This window comes from Podarcis muralis, chromosome 7 (assembly GCF_964188315.1).
Source record: "Podarcis muralis chromosome 7, rPodMur119.hap1.1, whole genome shotgun sequence".
Taxonomy (NCBI): Eukaryota; Metazoa; Chordata; class Lepidosauria; order Squamata; family Lacertidae; genus Podarcis; species Podarcis muralis.
This window is the reverse complement of record NC_135661.1, coordinates 44,233,594-44,258,393: the sequence shown is the minus strand read 5'-3', so window position 1 is coordinate 44,258,393 and position 24,800 is coordinate 44,233,594. Positions and strand designations below refer to the sequence as shown.

General features: G+C 44.6%; 1 protein-coding gene across 9 annotated transcripts in view; it reads left to right on the top strand.

Annotated features, from left to right (window-relative positions):
- ZFHX3 (zinc finger homeobox 3) overlaps positions 1 to 24,800 on the top strand; it is a 176,311-nt gene that overhangs the window by 13,909 nt on the left and 137,602 nt on the right. For 3 of the 9 annotated variants that reach the window (XM_077931648.1, XM_077931644.1, XM_077931646.1), the window contains exon 2: positions 7,214 to 7,374. The exons of 5 other annotated variants lie outside the window; for them this stretch is intronic. The gene's annotated coding sequence lies outside the window, so the exon portion shown is untranslated. Of the gene's footprint in view, positions 1 to 7,213; positions 7,375 to 20,677; positions 20,780 to 24,800 lie in introns of all 9 variants that reach the window. One more of the 9 variants, XM_077931645.1, reaches the window with a different exon arrangement.

Here is a 24,800-nt window from a genome sequence, read left to right as displayed (position 1 = left end):
TAAACAAAGGAATGCACTGGGAACTACCATTGGTGTGGGCTCAAAGCTGTCCAGAACCTTTGGCTCCACTTAACTATGTTCCCAAGATTGCAGCTAGTTCTCTCTGCCCAAGGAATGTTGTGGGTTCCACTGAGAACCAAGCAAGGCTCCATTTTCAGAGCCCTTTTGTTTAATGGTGATGAACTTACTTTTGTGAACTTACTTTTTATAAGCATGGATCCTCAGGTGCCTGGGTTGTGTATGCTGTTGGGCATGAGAAGTACCTCACCTGCTTTTCTTTCTGAAACATTTCTATGCATATGTGGCAGGGTGCCTGGATTTTGTAAGGAAGGGAAGATCAGTGGCATCCACTCTGGTTTCATACATACAACTGAATGTAGTGTGGAATATGCTGCTAGGGATGTATAGACAACCACTCACTATAGTAGACTAGAGCATTAACTGTAGCTACTGTGGTGCATGGGAGAAATTTCCATGACCCAAAGTGTCTGTATATCACCAGTCATGGGTATGTACAACCAGAAATGTGGGATTTTGCAGTGAATTTTGAATAAGAAAAGTTTATGGTATCCTATATTCAGTAAACAAAGCTAGCAATTTTCAAGCTGCCAAGTTTGCCTATTACTGTATTTGCTATTAGAATCCATTCATTATCAGTTATAAATTGTGAAATGGAAAATTATTATAAATAGGTAGAGTACATTAGATCAGTTTAGTGTGGGGCTTCCCTTGGGGTTGGTCTGAAATAATAATAATAATAAATAATAATAATAAATATATATATCACCCTATACCCGGAGGTCTCGGGGTGGTTCATAGAATAAAATCAAAATATAAAACCACAAAATGCATAATCAAAATAAAAACAACTCAATACCCCCCCCCCCCACTTTTTAAGAGGGCATAGGATGATAATCAAATCAACCAAAGGCCTGGTTAAAAAGGAAAGTTTTTGCCTGGTGCCTAAAGGTGTATAATGAAGGCGCCAGGCAAACTTCCCTGGGAAGAGCATTCCACAGATGGGGAGCCACTGCAGAGAAGCCCGTTCTTGTGTTGCCACCCTTTGGACCTCTCAGAGAGGATGTACACGAAGGGCCTAAGAAGGGGATCTCAGGGTCCAGGTAGGTTCATATGGAAAGAGGTGGTCCTTGAGGTATTGCGGTCCTGAGCCGTTTAAGGCTTTATAGGTCAAAACCAGCACTTTAAATTGTGCCTGGAACCTAATTGGTAGCCAGTGCAGTCGAACCAGGATGGGTGTAATATGCACAAACTGTCTTGCTCTGGTGAGCAACTTGGCTGCTGAATTCTGCATTAGCTGAAGTTTCTGAACTGTCTTCAGAGGCAGCCCCTACATATAACACATTGCAGAAATTTATCCTTGAGGTTACCAGAGTACAGTGGTACCTTGGGTTACATACACTTCAGGTTACAGACTCCGCTAACCCAGAAATAGTACCTCGGGTTAAGAACTTTGCTTCAGGATGAGAACAGAAATCGTGTGGCAGCAGCAGGAGGCCCCATTAACTAAAGTGGTGCTTCAGGTTAAGAACAGTTTCAGGTTAAGAACGGACCTCTGGAATGATTTACTGCATGTAATGCGTTAAAAGAAAATGTGATGAAAATGATGTATAGATGGTACATTACACCAGTAAAGTTAGCAAAAATGTATAAAGTAAGTAATAAATGTTGGAAATGTAAGGAAAAAGAGGGAACATTTTATCACATGTGGTGGGAATGTAAAAAGGTGAAAGGCTTCTGGGAGATGATATATAATGAATTGAAAAAAATGTTGAAATATACATTTATAAAGAAACCAGAAGCATTTCTCTTGGGTATTGTTGGAAACGATATAAATATAAATAAAAAGGAAAGTAAGCTTTTTTTATATGCAGTAACAGCAGCAAGAATACTATTGGCCCAAAAATGGAAGCAAGAAGAATTGAAGAATGGAGGATGAAATTAATGGTTGAAGAATGGAGGATGAAACTTGCTTCAGTTTTCTTGTTAAACACATATTCTCTCTCCCCCCCCCCCCCCGGCTTTCTGTGACCTTGGAATCAGAACTTGTTTTTAATTGTTAGAATTCCTCGAATTCCTGTTTTTTGTTTTTATATGCTTTAAGACTACTGCTTTACCAGTTTTATGCTGTATTTTTGTTTTAGTGATACTGTTTATTGCATTTATGTTGTGGACTGCTTAGAGATTTTTTTAAAAAGTAAGCAGTTTATAAATGCTTTAAAAAAAAATTCTATGGAAAAATGAAGCACTGGATTTTTTACTGTCCCACATTGCTGCATAACCCACACTTGTAACTGAGAATGATCCTTATCTACATTTTTTTTAAGGGCCCTGCCCATCTCTAGTGACTTCATCAGCTGGAGCTGTACTTCCCAAGATTTCTCCCTCAGGGAACATTTGAGTGGCATGAAAAAATGGTTTTGGAGTCAGAGCAGCACAAGTTTCCTTTTTGTATTAACTGTGGATTCTGGCCTCCTAATAAAGGAGTCATGTCGCCCTTCCTCTTTCATCTCTCTAGTCCAGCCACCCTTATTTCTACTCTTATGGGGCTTTTTCAGGGGAATCATTAAGTAAAAGATACTTGAAGCTGTAGTTTAATTGATCTTTATTTTGATGGGAGGGGAAGAATATATATTTCCCAGTGGTGCTCAAGTCACCTTGGATCACCTTTGTGGTCAGAGTAGCTGGTTCTGGCAATGAATCTGTGGGTTTGTTATGATTAGAAAAATAGGTATAGGTCTTGGGAGCCTTGAGCCTGTGGGCAAAGCTCAAAAGTAGCTGGAGAGCAAATAGGCTATTAGGAAGTCTGTTGAATACAGTCCCAAACAAGACAAAAGCGTCTAAACACAGCATAAGAAACTATATAAAGGTAATGGTAAAGGTACCCCTGCCCGTACGGGCCAGTCTTGACAGACTCTAGGGTTGTGCGCCCATCTCACTCAAGAGGCCGGGGGCCAGTGCTGTCCGGAGACACTTCCGGGTCACGTGGCCAGTGTGACAAAGCTACATCTGGCGAGCCAGAGCCGCACACGGAAACGCCGTTTACCTTCCCACTAGTAAGCGGTCCCTGTTTATCTACTTGCACCCGGGGGTGCTTTCAAACTGCTAGGTTGGCAGGCGCTGGGACCGAGCAACGGGAGCACACCCCGCCGCGGGGATTCGAACCGCCGACCTTTCGATCGGCAAGCCCTAGGCGCTGAGGCTTTTACCCACAGCGCCACCCGCGTCCCCCAAGAAACTATATACTCCCTGATAAATGCACCTCTGCTCTTCCTTGCTTTAGTGCTGTTGTGGTTTGACAATTATAGAGTGCCAGTAGGGGACTAGGCAGTCTGCATGCCCTGGAAGTGGCATGGGGTGCATCCAGGTGCACTGTTGGCACTTTGGGGTTCTGTACAGTGCCTGGAGAATCATCGCTATAATACCTTCCAGTCTAATAACTTAGTAATGCATTAGAAAGCAGGGCAGCCTCTATTTCAGTGAAAGATTCTGACATGAGATGATGGAACTGCAAAAATCTTTTTGTTTTTTTCTCCCTGCTGGATTTGTGCAGGTTGACACCTCACACCATCTTGGATCACAAGAGGGAAGTATTGTGAGCTGCATGACTCCACAGGAACGTCACAGTGAAAAGGGGCCCTCCTTTAGGGGTCTGGATTAGGTGATTTACCTTTGTGTTGTTCACACATATTTTCCTGTAAGGTGGGTCCAGTGTAATGAAGTCATGTGGCCCTGTTCCAGACTTCGTTGTGCTTTCTCTTCTTAAGTTTTTGTTGAGAGACATTTCATTTGCTCAGTAAAAGCAATTGCTACAAGAGAGGAAGCACGCTCCTCCCCCATGTTGGACAGAAGTATCCTGCCAAGTAGAGGTGAGGGCCTTGCTCTTGCACGCATGAACATTCTCTTCAGGAGGTATGGGGCACTTCCCCTTAAGAGTTTGTGCTCTGTTCAGTTTCTCTGAAATGAACATTGGGGTTTTTTTTAGGGGGTGGGGGCAATACATGGCTCTTCTGAATAGAGTGCTCTCATTGATATCTGTTGCCTTAGGTCTCTTGGAAGGGAACTAGCAGGGAACTGTAGGGTAGGAGATTGCTTGGATTGGGTGAGGGCTGAGGAGTGTTTGCCCAGTTCAGCTTGTGGTTGGAGAGGGAGAGGGCAGGGCTAGATGCTATGTGGTTGTCAGCTGCCATGCTTCCTAGATTGTCTCCTTTCTCTGGGCCTGTTTTAGAGATGGCTGACTCAGTGGCTGTTCCTGAATTTTGAAAAGCTTCTTTTTGTATCAGCTTCTTGTAGTCCCCCCCCCCCCCAAAGTATATTTGAGAGTTGGGGCAACTTTTTCCTTGCTTTACATAGAGATAAAAAAACTACATTCTACCCTCACAGAAGCAAGCCTTTCCTCAGTTTTATGGGATATGTGGCTTAGTCTAGTGTTAGAGTCAGTCAGGAAGCATAGGTAGTGCTATGTGATAGCAACAGCAAGAAACCTGACTTGAGACGTGTCATGTTAGTTGAAACTATTTCTTTGGAGGGTGCAGTTTGAGGTGGGGGGAGCTTTCTAAGAAGGAGAAAGGGCCCCAGGCAGTTGAAAGTACAGTGGTACCTCGGGTTACCTGCGCTTCAGGTTACATACACTTCAGGTTACAGACTCTGCTAACCCAGAAATAGTGCTTCAGGTTAAGAACTTTGCTTCAGGATAAGAACAGAAATTGTGCTCCGGCGGCGCGGCAGCAGCAGGAGACCCCATTAGCTAAAGTGGTGCTTCAGGTTAAGAACAGTTTCAGGTTAAGTACGAACCTCCGGAACGAATTAAGTACTTAACCTGAGGTACCACTGTACCATTTATCTGAAAGTCTGCAAAGTTTATCAATGTGACTTGGGGTTGAGCAACTCTTCTATCCCTCCCCGCCCTGCTGTTGCCTGTTTTTGGAGGGTGGGATACACAATAACTAATGAAGTGCCTTTAATCTAAGAGCCTCCAGAGAGGCAGCAGCTTCCTCTGGGAATTTTGAAGCATGTAACTTCTGCATCATTGGGCCTCAGGACAAACACTCTTCCTTTCTGCCTTTAGCCTCAATCAAAGAACTTTCTTTCCCAAAACAATGGGGAGGGGGTGTCAGTTCCCATCATTTCCAGTTATTACGACAAGGTGGCATGTGGGAGGGCTGCCTTGCTTTGCAGACTAGGGAGGACATCTGTGTGCCTGGGAACATCTCATTGGCTGCCTGTCCTAGGCTTGTGCAAGAACCTGATCTTTCTGGGCCTTCATTTGGTTGCAGCACTCTCTTAGCAAAAATGTCTCAGATGTGTGGTTTTGAATGTTGCTGTCTCCTGGAAGGCTGATGCTATGCCAAAAAAAGCTTGTTTGTGGTGGTGGGGGGGGAGAGAGCTTGGGCCTTGTCACAGGAGTTGGGTTGGTGTTTGTGCATGGTGAAGTGGCAGTAGGGATGGCAGGATTTTCATTTCATGCTGTTTTCCTTTTCTACCCAGCCACTGTTTGCTGCCTCTGTTCTTTGATCTTGCAGTTAAATTAACCCCCCCCCTTGCTTCCATTAGCTCAGTATTGTGGTGGTTCAGACTTGACTGCACATGAGAATTTCAGTTGTGTGAAAGTTGAATGGATGTGCCATAGAGAAAAGTTTTGAAGGGCTTGGAGAGCTAACCAGCAGTAGTTACCGAGACATAAACAAGGACTTAGGGTTGGGTGCATCCTTCTCTATTCTGAGAAGTGAATTGCAGATAAAAAGAATAGAATCATAAAGCTGAAGGAAGCCTTGTAGCCCATCTAATCCTGCTCCCTGTTTGTTGCAGGAAATGCAGGGATCTAGAGCAGGGCAGTCCAACTTTTCATACCAAGTGGGCTGTAATAGTACTTCAACCTTGAACTCATCCATGGGGAGTATGAGGCTAAAATTTGACAGGCCCCCCCCCCAGCCCTTCCCAAAGCCTGATAGGTGAGGTGCTGAGCTTTGGGAAGGAGGTGTGAGGCTCTGACAGGGTCCTAGAGCCCTCACACCTCCTCCCCGAAAGGCAGTAGTGTGCTAAGTAGGCTCTCCTGCTTTGTGGAGCCCATTTTGCTCCCTGGTATACTCCAGAGCTTAGAGTGAGGAAACGGGCCTGGAGATGGCTTGAATGTGAGTGGAAGAAAATGCAGTCAAATGCTGGTGAAAGCTCATCATCAAATCTACCTACTGGCAATGAGGCCATTGCATCCTCATTGTGCTGTTTGACAGCTTTTCTGGGTAGTATGGGGCCTGTTACAGTCTGGCCTGAAGGAGGCAGTAGAACTGATGGCAGCTTGCTGTGACCTGTTTCCAAAGCATTTTGAGGGGGGGGCGGAAATCACTTGCATCCACTGGGATCTTGACTTAAAGCAGATGAATATCAAATGGTGTCTAGAGTCCAGTCCTGTTGTGTTTGATGAGTTTCAGTTAGTAAGGCTTGAAGATGTGGACAAGGTGCATGCTTCAGTCAGGGCAACCCGTTGTGCTCTGGGCCATTAACTCTCTTGGCTAAAAAAAAAAAAAAAAGTAGCAGGGAGGGGACAGCTGGCTAGGCCAAAGAGGTGATTAATATCTCCCTGAAAGATGGGGTGGTCCCTACCTGTTTGAAGGAGGCAGTGGTGAAACCACTCCTTAAGAAATCCTCCCTGGACTTGGAAAATCTAAAATTACCAACCAGTTGCTAATCTCCCCTTCTTGAGCAAGGTTATTGCATCGGTGGTCGTGAACCACATCTAGGGTGCTTTTGATAGAAACAGATCTAGGCGCTTTTGGTAGAAACATTTCAATCTGAGTTTAGGCCTGGTTTTGGCACAGAAACTGCTTTGGTCACCCTGTATGATGACCTCTGTTGGGGTAGAGACAGGGAAAATGTGTCCCTCTTAATTCTCCTCAACCTCTCAGTGGCATTTGATACCGTTCATTGACCATGATATACTTCTGGAGTGGCTGTCCAAGTTAGGGATGGGAGGCACTGCTTTGTGTGGTTCTGGTCCTACTTAGATGATCATTACCAGAGGGTGATGCTTGGGGAGTGCTCTTCAGACCTGTGGAACCTTCAATGCGGGGTTCCTCATGGTTCAATTTTATACCCTATACCGTTTAACATCTACATGAAACCACTGAGTCGAGTTTTGGAGTACATTGTCAGCAATGTGCTGATGACATACAGCTCTATTTCTCCTTTACATCTGCAGGTGTGGCAGTGGATGTGCTGAACCGTTGCTTTGCCTGGATAATGGACTGGATGAGAGCCAACAAAACTGAAGCTCAATCCAGTTAAGACTGAAACACTGCTAGTGGGTGGTTCCCTAGACTGGATGGCTGGGAGGGGGTTACACTCCCTCTGAAGTGGCAGGTACGTTGCTTGGGGGTACTTCTGGATCCTTTGCTGTTGCTTGAGGCTTAAGTGGCTTCAGTGGCATGGTGTGTCTTCCATCAGCTTCAGTTGGTGGCCCAGCTGTGTTCCTATCTGGACAGGAGTAGCCTAACTACTGTTGGCTATGCTCTGGTAATCTCTAGGTTAGAATATTGCAACACATTATATGTAGCTCTGCTTCTGAATATGGTTTGGAAACTACAGCTGATGGGCCGGTTGCTGGTTCCATAAACTCGTCCTCAGTGCCCCCACCCTGTAAAAAGCATTATTGAGAAAAGCTGTCTGGACAACCTGCTAAGGCAGAAAATAACACAATAAAATTCAAAACGGTAACAAATAATTGCATATTTATTCAAAATCCAATTAAAACTATTAATTTTAATTCAACAAAATAGATGAACCTGATCCAGTGATATCATCTTTTTGAAGTTTGATAATCATTCCCTGTCATTCCCTTGCCTCTTAGTGCCACCCTAGATAAACAAACCGCTCCCCAGGGGGCTGCAGCCCCCACTTTCATAACCCACTGCTCTAAATGGTGGCCTATAAATATTTTTAAATTGTAAAAGTGCAAACAGTCTAGAGCGCCTTTTCTGTTGTGGCGCCCTTGCGTAGGAACCATATTCTGTTTGAGTTACAGCAACCCCCACATTGATAGTATTTCAGTGCCTCCTGACAACTCCTTTGCTTTCCCAAGCTTTTGCTGTCAATTAGCACCATTTCGTTCTTAATCTGTTTGCTTTGGATTTACTACTTTATGGTGGTTGTTATAAACATGTTGATTTTATTGTAATTTTACATTGTGCTGTTCAGTTGTATGCTTTGTAATTTTAAAAGGAAAAGTGTTATAAAATATTTTAAATAAATAAATAAATAACATATTTTGGGGAAAAATAATGCAACAGCACAGAACAAGAGCTCCAGTCGGTAATAAACTACTGGAGCTTACAAAAATTAAAAACTAGAAGTCAGCAATGCTTAAAAAGTTATTTGCCTAGTGCTGAAATGACAGCAAAGTAGGAGCCATGTAAGCCTCCCTTGGGACAGTTAACGAATCCTGAAAAGCACTCTTTCATTTGCTACCTGCTTTACTTCAGATGGAGGACACAACCAGAGAAGGCTCTTGGATGTACATTTTGGCACACGGGTGTATTGATATAAGAGAGGATGGTCTAGTAGCTACCGGAGTCCTGTACCATGTAGGTCTTGTGTCAGTATTTTTAATTGAGCCTGGAGGTGAACAGGAAGCCAGTGAAGTGGGTGGGATAAGAACCCACCTCCTGGGTCTTGTTGACATTGTAGCAACAGCATTCTGAGTTAATTGAAGTTTCTATTTTGTCTTCAAGGCAGCCCTACAGAGAATGCATTACAGTAATCCAACCTGGATTCAATAATTTTGGCTATTGAGGAATGTGACAGGCTGCCTATTGAAAAGGGCAGATCAGTTTGTTCATATTTCCCCTTCAACTGACTGCCATTTAGTTTCTATGCCCAGTTCAAAGTGCTGGTTATGGGTGCTGATTTTCTCAGGGAATGTCTCCTTCCATGCGAGTTTCTGACTCTTAAGATGTCTAAGGAGGTCCAACTCTACTTTCCACTACAGTCATACTTCGGGTTACAGACGCTTCAGGTTGCGTTTTTTCGGGTTGCGGACCGCCAAAACCCGGAAGTACTGGAACGGATTTCGGCAGTCGCGCACGTGCAGAAGCACCGAATCGCAACCCATGCATGCGCAGATGCGCCGCTGCGTGTTGCGGACGTGCGTCTCGCACAGATCACGTTCACAACCCACTGTATATGAAGAAGTTAGGCAAACCTCTGCAATTAACAGGACCTTTTCTGTGGCGACGCGGGTGGCGCTGTGGGTAAAAGCCTCAGCGCCTAGGGCTTGCCGATCGAAAGGTCGGCGGTTCGAATCCCCGCGGCGGGGTGCGCTCCCGTTGCTCGGTCCCAGCGCCTGCCAACCTAGCAGTTCGAAAGCACCTCCGGGTGCAAGTAGATAAATAGGGACCGCTTACTGGCGGGAAGGTAAACGGCGTTTCCGTGTGCTGCGCTGGCTCGCCAGATGCGGCTTTGTCACGCTGGCCACGTGACCCGGAAGTGTCTCTGGACAGTGCTGGCCCCCGGCCTCTTAAGTGAGATGGGCGCACAACCCTAGAGTCTGTCAAGACTGGCCCGTACGGGCAGGGGTACCTTTACCTTTTACCTTTCTGTGGCAGCCCTGACATTCTGAAACTCTGTTGCAGGAGCAGTTTGTTTCAACCTCCTCTCTGCTTTCCTTGCAGAGCCAGTTGAAGGATATTGTTTTCCAGAGTCTCTTTAATTTCTGCTGCTGATGCTTGTTCTACTTTTGTTTTGATGCATTAGATCTTGCTGTTAGTTTTACTAGGATTGGTTTTGTTATTGATATGTTTGTGAGTTGCTAGTTATACTGTGTTAACCTGTTAACTGCCATGACTTTTTTATACACATCTTTCTATATAAGTAAAATTTGTTCAGAGCAAACTAAAAAAATCTGACTCCATTCCCCCCCCCCCCAATTTAGCTTTTAAATAATTGCAGTTCAGGACCAAGCAAACTGTATCCTCCCGTCGCTGCCTTTAAAGCAAGGGAGAACAGAGCCCAGGCTTGTGGGATGTACCAGAGCCCCAAGAGCCATCAACTGGAGCCACGTGCAAAAAACAAAGTTGAAATCAAAGTAGATGATGCCTCTGTGCAGGTGCTGAGCATACAACCTTGTTTTGTCACTGGAAGTGAGCTAAGCTTACCATCTTCTCACCTTCCAAGCCTCATCCATTTCTACAGTCTAATTTAGAGTGGTTTGGAGTCATTTGTTGCCACTCTTAAACAGGTGGGATTCTTAGTTGAGCTATTGCAAATCACCCAGAAAACTACCAGTAGATCCCAGTCGACATTATTTCTACTCATGCTCTAAATGGTGGAAGTGATTGTTTCTAGGAAAAACACAGGAGTCCAACACACTCTTACCTGGCAAAGGTGTGTTGTCTTCTGCTGTCCTGACAATAAGCAGCCTTGGGTTGAGGATTTAAAAAACAAAACCTAGAGAACTCAGTGAAAGGCTTTATCACCCGTGTTTCTGTGTGCTTACACTGGTAAGATTATACCAGGTAAGATGATAGAAATTTTGCTTTTTCTGAAAACTTTAGGGCACCCCATCCCTTAAATATCAAGTCTGAAGCAACACTGCTTTTGTGATCAGCACCAGGTTTCCCTTTGGACTGTGAGCTTCATGTTATGCTGCCACCTGCAAAATGGAACCAGCTGTCTCTGGAAGCCTGAGGCAAGAGGTGGGACTTGCCTACAACCTATGGAGAGCCCAGTGAATCAGTAGATTTTGGTGTCTGTGGTCAAAAGGTGTACTTTTTTAAAAAAAAACAACTAATCACTTGGGCAAATAGCAGTGATACAATAAAAAAATCTTCAATTGGAATAGAATAGAAATACTCTTACTAGTGATTACAAGATTAGCAAGATTCTGACTGCTTTATTCATCACAGCTTAGCTTTTTCTATTCTTCATGACCACCTTTTCACCTTCTGATGGTGAAATGAATTTGTAGAACACTTTCCGGAGAAACTGCCATGTATGGAATTCTTGCCTAGTCCTGCCCCAGCAGAAGCTCTCCCAATCTTGCATTTCCTGTTTTTGCAGAGTAGCCTGGCTAATCTGTTGCAACCAAAATAGAAGGGTTGTAGCCGTTCTCAAACCCATTTGGTGCTTGGTGTATAGAGGCTAGTCTGTTGAGGTATAGAATCATAGAATCATATGTCCCAGCCCTCTTTGTACCGGTACTTTTCCTCTTCTTGGTATCCTGTGCAATTGCCTTGTGCTTCTGTTTGCACAGATGTGAGCCCCTCCCCCTCCCTCCCTCCCTTTTGAGGAAGTTGGCAGGCTGCCTCCTTTCAATGACCCACCTAGAGCTGCTGTCCAGAGTAGATTTGTATATGCTAATGGCCTTGACTTGTCCTAGCTTGTTTGTAGTGATTTGTGACTGCATTTATATGCAAATACTAACAACTTGCTGCTGAGTTAATTGGTGCTTTTCTTTTTGCTTCCTACAGCTTTGGGAAAGGGTTGGTTTCTTTTTATTCCAACCCTCTCTGGCTCTATAAAGATATGTATCTACCACAGTGAGGCTGAGGGTAGATAGGGATAACCCCTGAACACATGAGAGGTGGTTTGCAGGAAGCTCCTCCTGTCACCCTCTTGCAACTATTGGGGTGGGTGGGTGGGTGTGTTTAACACACTGAGCTTTCAAGCATGGCTGGAGTTTATGGAGGGTTTAGTTTTTGAGAGAGAGAAAGAGTATATCTATATCTATCCCTCCATCTCTCTAGCTGTATCTGTAGTGTGTTGCCCTGGATTTGGAGAGACAGCTAAATGGTACTTGATGCCTTGGAAAGCATTGGCCTTCATGTTCTTCCTCATAAAAATGGTACATATTATTTAGGTGATTGAGTAGTCCCGTCCCGTTCCCAATCTTTGCTTTGGGCTTTTTTAAAATATGTGTGTATATTCCCCCACCTTAATATACAGTTCTTCACCCAAAATCAGATTCACAAATAAAAGTGTAAAATATGCAACAACAAATAAAATATGTTAAAATCACAAAAACCTTATTACTTCAGAACAATCCCAAGGCAATACATTCTACTAAATGGGTTCATCTAAAATATTAAAAAACCAAATTAACCAACATCATTAGGAGGTACCAAAATCTTCAGTAAACAGCAAAGCTGAACTCACCTCCAGAGCAGGGAATTCTACAAGAAGAGTGCCAAGGTTGAGCAGGCATTTACTCAGGTAACTACTCACTGCCACCCACCCCTTGCCCAATAGTTGGTCCTTGAGAAATGGTTGGGGAGGAGGCAGCTGTATAGTTGTACTTTCCCTATCACCCCCAGTTATTAGATTGCTCCCCCTCAGATTTTCTTTGGACAGGAGCAGCTGCGATTCTGAAGCCAATCATGCTGTTTGTTGCTTGGACATGCTTCAGGATTCTTTCAGCAAATCATTGGAAGGGCCTGGAGCATGTGCTTGTGTGCAGAAGGTCTCATATTCCAACTCTGGCATCTCCACTTAGCAGCTCTCCACTGTGATACCCTTTTGCCACTTGCAGTAGACTGGGGTGGATGGACAAATGGCTTGCCTCTGTATAAGGCCGGCTAGTGTGCACCTTGAGCATACCTATCATTCTGAAAATGCAAACCTCAGTGGTAGAGGACATCCTTTTTGTTGTTCTTTCTACAGGATGTTTGCAGAATATCCAGTTTGCAGAATGTCCAGTAATACCTTTCTTCCAAGTGGCAGAATAGGTTGTGCTACTGAGAGAGGTGCATCTTTGAGCTGCTTCCAAATGAAGATGACTTCTGGCAAAAGTAATTTTTAAAGGAAATGATATTAAGATTGCATGTTTATGAGTACTGTATTTCATTCAGTTTTCTTGTGACTGATGTGTAGAAGGAATGGGCTGTTACTTGGGTCAGGATCCAGTTAGGAAGGTAAAACTCTTCCTCCTTTTTTGTTTCCTTTCTTCATGGAGGTTAGGAGTCCATTTGCTCTTGTTGGATCGAAGGCCACAACTTGTATATTTCTGAAGTCCCCTCCAGGCATTCTTTGGCTGGGGAAAGCAATGGGGACACAATTTTCCAGATAGTCCAAAGTTTTCTGGCTCTTGCAGTTTGTACCTAGAGAGTGTTGAGTCTTCCTCCTATTCTGCCCTGCAGCAAAGTATTTTTTTACAGTTACTGAGTCAGTGAGAATTTTTTTTTAAGCCTTTGTTTTTGCTCTTGAAAAGTAGGGCTGGGCTGTGGCTTCACTGTTGCAGGCAGGGAGCAGCAGAGACTGAGCTGGCAGCGCTCTCCAATCTGTGCTGACATGATTCCCCCCACCTTTGTTTGAAAGGGAGAGAGCTTTTGGAGAAGTTTGTGTTGAGAGTGTGAGGGAAAGGCATGTTTCACTGTCCAGCCTGCTGTGTCTGGCATCTCCAAAGTAGCTCCTATGTCCCAGGCCCTCCTTGCCTGGTTAGAAGTACAGGGAGGCAACTGGAAGACTCGGGGAGCAGCATTTATTTATTTGCTGCTCCATATCAAGAGTTTGTGGCTAGAGGGTTGCCAGTATCCTGATCATGGCAAGGAAAGAGTGGCACCTATTCCTTCTTGTGGGTGCCTCTGTAATGCTGAGCCCTGCAGCTGGCAGGCACTCTGAAGGAATTTCTCTTCCCTCTCTCTGCTTGTGGTAGGGGCAGACCCTTGAAGGGCTTGGTTTTCCTTCAACATTGTATTTTTCAGGCTCCCACCCTCAAAGACAAAAGAGATCTGGAAGTACAGACCTGTCCTGCTGCATTCCTGAGCAACTTGGTTTTGATTAACTCAAGGTAGGGGGTGGTGGGGGTTTACCTTACAGACAATAGGGATCTAAGTGCCTGAGGAAGATGCTCTCCACCCCCATCAGAAGCCCAGGGTTTGGCTTTTCACCCTTTCCTTCGTTCCATTTTTGCAACCTAGGCATATTATATGCTCTTGCTGGGCTTTGTGCAGGTTAGACACCCCCCTTTCTTTTCTCTGTGAAGAAGCACATTCTTGTGTTAATCCTGCTATAGGAAGAATACCAGTGGCTCTAATATTGTGCCTCTGCTGTGGAGGGTTGAGTGGGTAATGGTCCCTTCATGGAAGGGTGGATGCAAGCTCCTCTGATGTGGACTCTTTTTCTGTCTAGGTGCTCTTAAGTTGAATGTTGACCGGCTGTGGAGGGATTTGACAAAAATGTATTAAAACCAGTGGGAGGGCTGTATGTGGCTGATTTCAGCAGTGTAGCATGGTTTGCTGGGACGCAGGGCGGAGTTTGAACAGAGCCCACTGTGCCAGCCCAGCCCTTGCCACCAGAGTGACCCCCCACTGGAGCCAAACTGCAGTGGTGTGGTGGGGGGAGCAGCTGGTCCTGGGTGCACTATTCTGGGGGGCTCTGCACATTTGGCTTCTCACGCTGCCCTGCCAGCCATTCGCCAGTTTGGGATGCTGGAATCTGATCTGAATGATTCGCCGGGCTGATCACTGTGTGCAAGCCAAAAGTCTACATTTCTGCCAGCTTCTGCCTAACATGTTATGGGTGTTGATTGTGTGACCTTACCTATAGCAGACCTGGAACGGATCTCTCTGTGAAGTGCAAGAGGAGATCTATTGGATTCTGAGGAAGTCCTGGGCATTTGTTTGGCTCTGTCTTTTCAGCTGCCACCTTTTGCTTTCTGTCTCATTTCCTAGACAGCTGGAATTCCAGTTTCCTGGAATCAGCTCTTACCTGCTGAAATTTGTCAGACACCTGCCCTTGGGTTTTTAAGTACTATGCCAGGGATATTGTCAAGTTTGCTGGAGTTGCATTTTCAGCCTACTTTTTGGCAGGCCTTTGTTTGCCATGTGCTGGGCTTTTACATCAGAGAGAGAGAGACAGAGACAGAGAGAGAAGACTTTGGCAATAGTGGAACAATCTATGGTACCTTGTCCTATTGAGCTGTTTTGATAAAGAGGTTCTGCTCCACTTTTGGAGAAACAAAGTTAGAGGGTCTTGTTGATTTTTCATCTATTATTCTCTGGCCATTACATTTTTTGTTGGGGTTTCCATGGTATGGTTTGTTGATTTCTCACACTTTGGGCATAAGACCACTTCCCTTCCCTTGGGGGGGGGGGAGTTGTGGGAAGGCATCCGGGAAATCACTGTGACTTGGCAGGGGGCGGAGTGATTCCGCCCATGTCATCAGGACTCCTAGCCATGTCACGCCCCCTCCCCCGGTTGACCAATCAGGTTAGTTAGGGGGTGTGGCTACTGCTGTTTAAATCGCAGCGCAGCTGGAGGATGGCCTCTTTTCACCTCCTTCGTTGGATCACCCAGCCCACCAGTCCTCTTTTTATGTGTTGCTTGACTTTGGCCTTGCTATGGACTAATGTCGGTCACCTTATTGTTGGGGCCAGGCAGGAATTTTCCCACTTGGCAAATTGGCACCAGCCATTTGGTTTTAACCTACTTTGTAGCAATCGTCACAACTTTGTAACGTTAGGCGGTTAGGCATTGGGTAAGCCTGGTTCATGGGAGGAGAGGTTGTTGCCTCCGCCAGCCCTTCCTCATTAAGGGTATCCTGTTAAAGGGATCCGGGGGTGTGGATCCTGTCCGAAGCCTGGGCGTGGGCTAGCCCATGCCACAACCCCATCGGGGACCCCGGGCATGCTCTTAATTGATGTATATCATAGGGCTCCCCCTACTGGTAGTTGACCCTTAAGAGACTTCCTGCAGGTGTGCAAGAGTCAGGATATAGTCAGTTTCACCCAGTCCCTAAGCCAAACTGCTCGCATCTGTAACCAATAAAGTTGTGGCCTTATTTACCCCATTAACTCAAAATATTTGTATCTGTGTGTTTATTATCCAAGGGGAACTTTGGGGCCCGGGGCCTCGCCACACATGGTACTGCTGCATGCTTGGTTTTGAGCCCTTTGCAGATCCATCTGATGGAGTGGGGGCTCCTTGCTTAGAGGGAGGTTGAAGGGGAGAAAAGCCCAGTGGCGCCTGGTCCCTGCTGGGATGAGGAGAGTAGCAGCTGTCGACCTTGGGTGAAAAGTTCAAATCTGCATTTAAAAGGCAGAAGGCCATTAAGGGCTGTGACGTCTGGGGTCAAGTTGAAATGGTTCTTGCGATTTAAGTAATTGAACCTTTCATTCAGGTTTCAAGCAGCTGGATTGCCCTCCAAAATGCTGTAGAGGGAAGTGAAGCTTGTGGCCTTGTGCAGTGCCAGCTTAGCTGCCAGAAAGTGCCTGGGGAAGCCTTCTGGGTGGTGATAGTCCCTTGTGGGAATGACTCTTTGGCTCCTCTCAGAAACTGTGAGCCAGTTGTAGTCAGGTCTTCCCAGTGCCCAGGCCTCTTCTTTAATCACTAGGCCAAGCTCTCCACGCTTCCCCAGCCTGATGAATGAATGCAACTGTTTGAGCTCCATGGTAACCCTGTGCAAGATCACAGCCTTCCCCTCTGAAGGAGGTGGAGGGAGATTCATGTGTTCAGGACTCTCGTCTCCATGGTGAGGAGGAAGAGGGTGGGGGAAGGCCCAGTTTCTGAGACCTTTGCATCACGCAGTGAGCACTGGCTCTAGGGAAATTGTTGGCTTATGGGCCTGTACTGGTCTAGAGTCTTTGAGCTTCTCTGCCTTGTGTGGTCAGTCAGTAGTAATAAGTCCAATATTTTTCTCTCTCCCCCCCCCCCAGCAGAAACGCAGAGTCTTTTACATGACAGGACTGATCAGAGATCGAGACATCCCCTCCTCTGCTCTGGTTCGTCCAGTGTGCACAAGATGGCAGTCCCTCCCCCAGTGACCTTTGGTGCTTGCTTGCAGACAAATCAGCATCAGATCTTGTGTTTGTATGGTGATACTGAATGAGAGTTGGCAAATGCAAAGGATTTTTCTTAGCACTTTATTTTATTATCCATTGAAATAATTTTAAACCAACTCTTTCAAAAATATAGTGCTGATACACAAAAAGCATACAAACAATACAAATGCACCAAATCCATTTGTGAAAATAGCAGAAACTGATTTGGGAAAAACTATGTCTGGTCCATAGTCTATACTGTGTCATTGACTCCTGTGCTTTACAAGAGGAATTGGGTTCAGTTGGGGGCAAACAGCCTTTGGCAGTACACACTCTCTCTCTCTCTCTCTCTCTCTCTCTCTCTCTCTCTCTCTCTCTCCCTCTTCCTCTCTCTGAAAAACATTTTATTGATTTTCCAAATATAACAAAATGAAGAAAAACCACACAAAAAATCATAACCAAATTAAAACATAATTTTTTTATCAACTTCCCTACACTCCCCCTCTTGATTCCATTATAATATACTTGTTCATGCATGTCCATAAAACCTTATATACTTAACAATCTAGTTTTAAAATCATCTTCGTCCTATTACAAGTGACTTTTAAAAGTTATACTAATGTAAGAATCTATGCACAAAGCTTAAAAAATATGCATTGAACAGTTGCCCTTTTTTTAATTTGTCCTGCATAGTTCAGTACGGTAATTTATTTTGCCAATCTTCTTTATCTTCTTTGGCCAAGTCTTCTTCCTTCCATAGAGGCTGGCTGATCTTGGCCTGGCATCCAATCTCGCATATCGGAACAAAGTCTTTCACTCAAACAATCCATCAAGTCCTATACATCTCAATATCATAACTTCAGTTTTTTTTAACAACAATCATTTTCCGATTTTCCTCAGGTCTACCTTTGGCAGTACTTTTGACAGGCTTTGTCACTGGCACTTTGTCCCTACCATCTGTGATCTAGTTCCTTTTGGGAAAAGGGTGCTTGAGAGCCATTACTGCTCTTGGGCTCCCTTTTACTTGCTCTGGGATTACAGTGGGAATGCTGTTTGGAAAGAATGAAAGCTGTTTCCTTTGAATGTGTCTAGGTTGCCACATTGTTCCCAGGTTCATTCTATAGAGGAAGGCTGTCTGAGTGGTGGTCTGGTTCCTGCACAAACTTGCACAGATGAATGGTGCAATTCCAGCCTGTTTTCAGCAGGAATTGACTCTACTGGGGAGGTCCCAGACAGCATCAATTCCAGCAGCTGGGCTTACATTTGGTGCAAAATTTCAAAGGTGCTGAATATAAGTTCTGCTTTCCCAGGAGCAACTGGGAGCATATTTTATGGCTCCTTACGGTTCCTTTGCAGCTGCTTCTTTAACTCTCCCACACTTGATGATATATATTATCATTATATATTATTTATTAAATTTGGTAGTCACTTTTTGTCCCTGCAACTCAAAGCAATTTACAATATTTTAAGCAAAAAAAACCCACCCCCCCCACACACACACGAGAGAGAGAGAGAGATATTAACTCCCTGTCCTAATCTTCTAGTCCCCAGATATTAAGGGGTGGTCCTTGCTGTCCCCTGGACATTACTTCTCCCCAAGGGGGCAACTTCTTTGGTGTTGTCTAATGATGAAGATGATGATAATTAATAATAATGATTTATTTATACACCACCCATCTGACTGGGTTGCCCCAGCCACTCTGGGCGTCTTCCAAAAAAGTAAAAATATTAGGCATAGTAAAGCATCAAACATTAAAAACTTCCCTATACAGGGCTGCCTTCTTCTAAAAGTCATATAGTTGGTTATTTCCTTTACATCTGTTGGGAGGGCATTCCACAAGGCTGGCATGACTACTGAGAAGGCCTTCTGTCTGGTTCACTGTAACCTCACTTCTCACAATGAGGAAACTTGGAGCTGGATCTCAGTGTCCTGGCTGAACAATGGAGGTGGAGATGCTCCTTCAGGTATACTGGGCTGAAGCCATTTAGGGCTTTAAAAATCAGCACCAACACTTTTAATTATGCTCAGAAACGTACTGGGACCGGTGTTATATGGCCTTGCCTGCCACTCCCAGTCTAGCTGCCGCATTCTGGATTAGCTGTAGTTTCTGAGTCACCTTCAATGGAAGGCCCGTGTAGAGTGCATTGCAGTAGTCCAAGCAGGAGATAACCAGAGCATGTACCACCCTGGTGAGATAATGCGCAGGCAGGTAGGGTCTCAGCTGGCATACCAGCCCAGTAACTGATTTAACCTCAACTCCCCTGGCAGTTGAGCCCAGGTGGGCTCTCAGTCAGTCAACAAGGCTCTGCTGATCACAGATGGAAAAATGACAGGAGCAAGGGGTGAGCTGTGGAACAAGGCCAGTTGATGTCAAGTATGTGGTAGGTGGGTGTGGCTTGGAGAAAACATCTTTTTGGGTCAAATTAGAACCTCATTCCAGTTCTCATTATGCCTACAAGTTTGTGGTTCGCCAGCACTGGATCAAAAATTCTGGTCCTTTTTCCCTTATGGGTTGGCAGTCTTTTAAGTCAAGAAGATGCCTTGTAGTTTCACACAGTCTTCCTTGATGCAGTTCTGCTGGAAGCACTTGGCATTCGCCACCTTCTCCATGGTTTCTAGCATTATCCTGAACTTACTGCCATACAGCTGCATTCAAACTGTATAGCATTTATACCTAAAGCCACCACTTGGACATTTTGATGTGACACTTCTTTCCAGTAGGCTTCAAGGGCTCTTCAATTTCATTGTAAGGAAGGGTTTATCACTTCTTTGACATGGTAGAGGACTCCAAAATTGAGGGGTTGTGCTTGAGTAAATAAATCCATTTCCAAAAGCAAAGTTCAATGAAAAAAAAAGGTAAATAAATAGCAAAGGCTCCCCACGACTGCTCCTCTTCTTCCTAGCCTGCCCTATGGTGAGAGGAGTTATATTAAATGTCCTCAAGACCTCAGATTAGCCTCCTTGCAGCCAGGAGTTTATTTGCAGCTTTGGGTGTGTTGTGTGGAATAGTGGGTAAAGAGTACATCTCTTTGGCAAAAGCGGCATTACAGTAGCTGGAGGAGCTATGTAATTTTCAGCTGCTACTCTATGCCTGGTGTTTTGGGCTGGCCCAGAGTGAACTTATGCACCTAAGACACTAAGCTGTTCTCTTCTTTAATTGTTTAAGGTTAGTAATATCAATATCAGACCATTTGATTACTATGTATTAGTATGTATTTTATTAAGGAGTGTTGTTATTGCTTGTTTACATGGAAATACTTACACTGTGTGCTGGCTCAATGAGATGCAAAAGGGGGCTGTAAAAGGACTTTGGGCTTGGAGTAAGAAGAGAGAATTTGCAGTTTTCTTTTCTCTCTCAACATCTTGACCTTGTAGTCCCTTTGAGCTCTATGATTCTATGATTATTATTCTATGACATGAATACCTCTTAAGTCATTTTCATGCAGAAGCTGGAAACCAGCGCTTTGTTGGATGTCATAGTGGTGAAGGAGTTGGAACTTCCCTCATGAACTAGAGGTTGGGAATTTGATTCTGTGCAGTGAAATAGTTGCAAGACTGGATGTTGACAACTCGTAAGACAGGATCCACTCTACATTTCCGTTAGCTGCTTTAGAACAGTAAAACTGGAGGACTTAATATGCTGTCTTCAGGGAATTGCTGTAGCTCAGTGGCGATAATCTTTTACATGTGGAAGGTCCCAAGTTCAATCCCTGACATCCCCAGGTAGGGTAGGAGAGAGCCATTGCTAGTCAGTGCTGAGCTAGATGCACCAATGGTTTGACATAAGGCTATGTTCTGTGTTCTGTGTTCAAGACCAGATCATTTGCCCATCTTGCCCTGTACTGTCTGCCTTGACTTTCCAAGGTGTTGGACAGAAAATAGTCTTTAATATCTCTTGTCACCTGTTTCTAAGATAGGGATTGAATCCAGGGCCGTCTGCATGCAAAGATGATGTTCTACCACTGAGTGGTGGTCCCTCCTTGGGATGAGGTCCTGAGCCAGTACAACATGCCAGGTGAGTTTGAAGGGGTGGTGGTTGCTGCCTGGGGCAAGAGGGGTGAGGCCTGTGTAGCACAACAAACATGGGAAGGGATTTGAACAGGAGTTGGTGAGCTCTTAATCATATTGCTGGTAGTTTGTCGTCTTTGCAACAAATATACCTGCTATTAGAGGCTTAGTCTGGAGCTCCAATTGGGCAGCTGAGGCAAAGCATTGGGTTCCTGCCTGCTTTTTCTTCAAACAATATCTTCTGGCTTCCAGATTTCTGATAAATTGATAAGAGGAATTGCGGGAGTCAATAGAGTTGTAGACACTTTGCCAATATAACCGTAGTGCTATTGATCTGCCAGTAAATTAAAGTCTTACTTAGAGGCTGCCGATATTTCTAATCTCCTGCCTCGCCAATTACAACCTTCCAGCTACCTGAGAGAGACAGAGCAGGCAGGCAGGCCCAGCTGTTGGGTCCTGTTTAGTCTGGGGAGCTGCCAGGATACAAGAAAATTCATTGGCGTATGAGAGGCTGTGGCTGTCTTCCCATTCTACACTCCCCCCTCAAAGCATTTTAGTCAAGGAGAGACCTTTCCCATGTCCTCAAAAGGTCAAGGAGTGAGGTGACAAAAGGTCTTTTAAGTACACAACAATTTTGTTTATTTTTGCCAGTAGTTGGAATGCTGTGTTTGGTGAATCCTTGGTAATTTGTGTAAAAGGTGTTTATGGGAACAAGCACTACTGTAGTTTTGGTGGCAGATAGCATTGCTGTGACTCACCAGAAAGAGGATTCTGTGGCCACAGATGTTGAAGAGCCATTGCTGGTCAAGGAGTAGGTAGCATCAGTCACCACTTTGGGTAGTCAGTCGCCTTTTCTTCCTGTTTGCTTCACACACAGGGGAAATCCCAAACTTACTCTTCTGGGTGTATATAATTTGAGGGGGAAATCTCTACCATTCATTTTCCTGACAAAATGTTTCTATTCCTAGATAATATAGAATGTGTTAAGCATCAGAATTCTTTAGAGATCTTAAATATAGCCAGTCTCCATTCTTTTGCTGGGCAGCATCATGTATGGGGTTTAGCAGAGTGTTATGATGTGCAGAGGCAAAAGGCCGTGTTGGGAGCACAGGGGGGCTGCCCCCTTTCTGTAGTTCTAGCCTACCCTCCCCCCTCTCCCACCCTGTTTCTGCTTGTTTGAAGCTGGACAAGCAGCTGAGTTGCTTTCAGAGGTCCAAGAAAGAACAATGGGATCGTGGAGCTCCCTGCTGGGGGTCCTGTTTTGAGTGATGATGGTCTGAGCAGATTGTTCACCTGATAAGCTCCTTTCAAGTCTCTTTATGTTTGAAAGTCCACAGTCGGCTTTGGGAAGAAATCTCCAGATAAATGCTGTGTTCTTTCTAATACCCCAGAGCAAAAATCAATTGGAGGGATAATTCCTCCCCTTGTCCTACACAGACTTTCATGTGTATATATCTCCAGCAGCACCTTCACATATGGAAAAGTCTTCTCATATTGCCCTTGGATAAAAGCTTCTGCACTGATTGTGCAATGTGTGCCCTCTGGAGGATAGGTGTATTTTCCCAGGCAGAGTTTGGCTCCTGTGTTTTCCTGTTGAATTTGGGTACAAGCAGGGAGAGGAAGCTGAGAGCTACCCAACTGAGCCAGCTATAGGTTGTTTTAGCAGCAGATAGAACTAAATGATAAATCCCCTCAACCTCACATTGAAAGGAGGTGATAAAAATAAAAAACCTGCTCCTTTTCCCTTATGGAGTACCCAAGAGCCCATATAGAGTCCTTTTGTAGGTTCTGTATCAATAGGAGAAAATGACAGAGACAAATCAGAGAATATTGAGAAGCAAAGCAGCTAGTAAGCCTGATCTTTATTAACTGCTGCAACAGGGTGCTCCCCCACACGCAGGAGAGAGGAGGAGGACCCCCGAACCATGCGCACAAGCCCTTATATAGACATTTTAAATTGCCCGCCCTGGAGTCGCAAGACCACCCCCAGAAACATACATTACAGAAGGGGTGTAATCCAAGACCACCCCCCAGATACATCATACCTACATCACAGAAAAGGCTGTCTACAACAGAAATCTGAGTGTGTTGTTTTTACCCTGTCTGCCAGGTTACCTGTTAATGGTCACTTGACTGGATTACCTGGGGAACCTGGCCATTCTTTTGTAATGAAAATACTTAATTCCTGAGCCAGGTCACAGGCTCACCCTATTCACACCTTAAATGTGCCCTTAAGGCAGGATTTGTGAGGACACAGACAATGGGGAGGTTTCTGCATTTCCTTCCACCTTCTAGAGCATGGATAGGCAAACTAAGGCCCAGGGGCCAGATCCGACCCAATCGCCTTCTAAATCCGGCCCATGGGCAGTCTGGGAATCAGCGTGTTTTTACATGAGTAGAATGTATGCTTTTTTAAAAAATGCATCTGTGAGTTATTTGCAGGGCATAGGAATTCGTTCTTATTTTTTCTTTCCAAAATATAGTCTGGCCCCCCACAAGGTCTGAGGGACAGTAGACTGGTCCCCTGCTGAAAAAGTTTGCTGACCCCTGTTGTAGAGAAATATTTGAGGTGACTGAAAGAGTCACAATGGCTTTAGGATTTTTACTGTGGGTTTTAGACATGTGGTTTATATATTTATATATGTGTTTGCTTGGTACATTTATGAACGTGTTATACACACACACACACACACACACACACACACACACACACATATGTGTGTGTGTGTGTGTGTGTGTGTGTGTGTGTGTGTGTGTGACCTAAAAATTCTTATAACAGGAAAGATACTAATATCTGCAACTTGGAAGAGTAAGTCTTGGTGACTGTCCGAAGAGTGGGTGGCCTGCATTATACATTGGCTGTTTCTGTCCTTTATGTGAGTTGCTTTGAACACCTCTGTTTGTGGGAAAATTTGAAAATTCAGATATTCACCCATACTACATGCACAATAGAAAGGTGATGTGAGCATTGGATTGTGTGAAATCAGAGTATGTTAATCCCATTGTTCTGAACAATGACCCAGTGCCCATTCTGGAGTTCAGACCACCTTTCTCACTCTTAACTAATTCAGTGATCTCCAGGTTAACTGGAACTGCTTACTTCTGATCAACTATATTAAGCTAAACAGACACAGCGTGGCAAGATGCCTTTTTTCTGTAAGTAAATCACAATTATATGCACCAGAGCAAAGATGTTCAGACAGTGTCCTAACAGCTACCATTTCCCCCAAGGCATGCTGGATAAAGATCCCTCTAGTTGAGGAAGCATTTTGGGCATTGGTGGTTCACAACACTGGTGAAAATTACAGCAGCATCACCACCCTTGTCACTTCTGCAGAATCCAATCACTTTTACATTTAACCCCCTGATAGCTCAGTTAAAGGATTGGAATCCAGGTGAAAGGGGTGTATGTATCCATTATTTCAATTAGCAGAGCATGATTTGTGTTATGTGATTCATGTATAAATTTATTTTATTCATACCAATTGTGTGTCAGCCTAGAGGTGCTCAGCTTGGAGCATTTCACTGTAGCCAGTCTGTAAATGCTTACTTTTCTGGAGAGTTGGTGTTACAACTGGTGGGGTGTGTGTTTATGTCTGTTTCTTATTTTTATTTAGGAATTGCAGGAATTGGATGAAGTTGATAAACTACTCTCAGCCCTAGCCAAAGCCCATTACCCATGATACAAGGAACAAGTTGGAGAGCTCCAGGCAGCACTAAGCGTTTGTAGTTCTTATCTGTCCCTTAAATGGCTTTGCAGTATTTATCTAGTCTGCAGTGTCTGAGCAAACAGAATTCTGTGGGTGAAGGGGAGCTTTAGAACCTTTTGTTCCCAGGTTCTTCACAGTTAGGGTGTTCTTTCTCCCTACTGCACAGTATATTTGAGCCTAAACTCATCCTCTTGCCACTTGCCACTGTATTCTCAGTTGCTGTGTTGGAGCCATTTTGCTGACTCATTGGTTTGGACTGAGATTTGTCCCACTTTCATTACTCACCATGGCATCTGTGTTCAATCCCTGTGAAAGTTC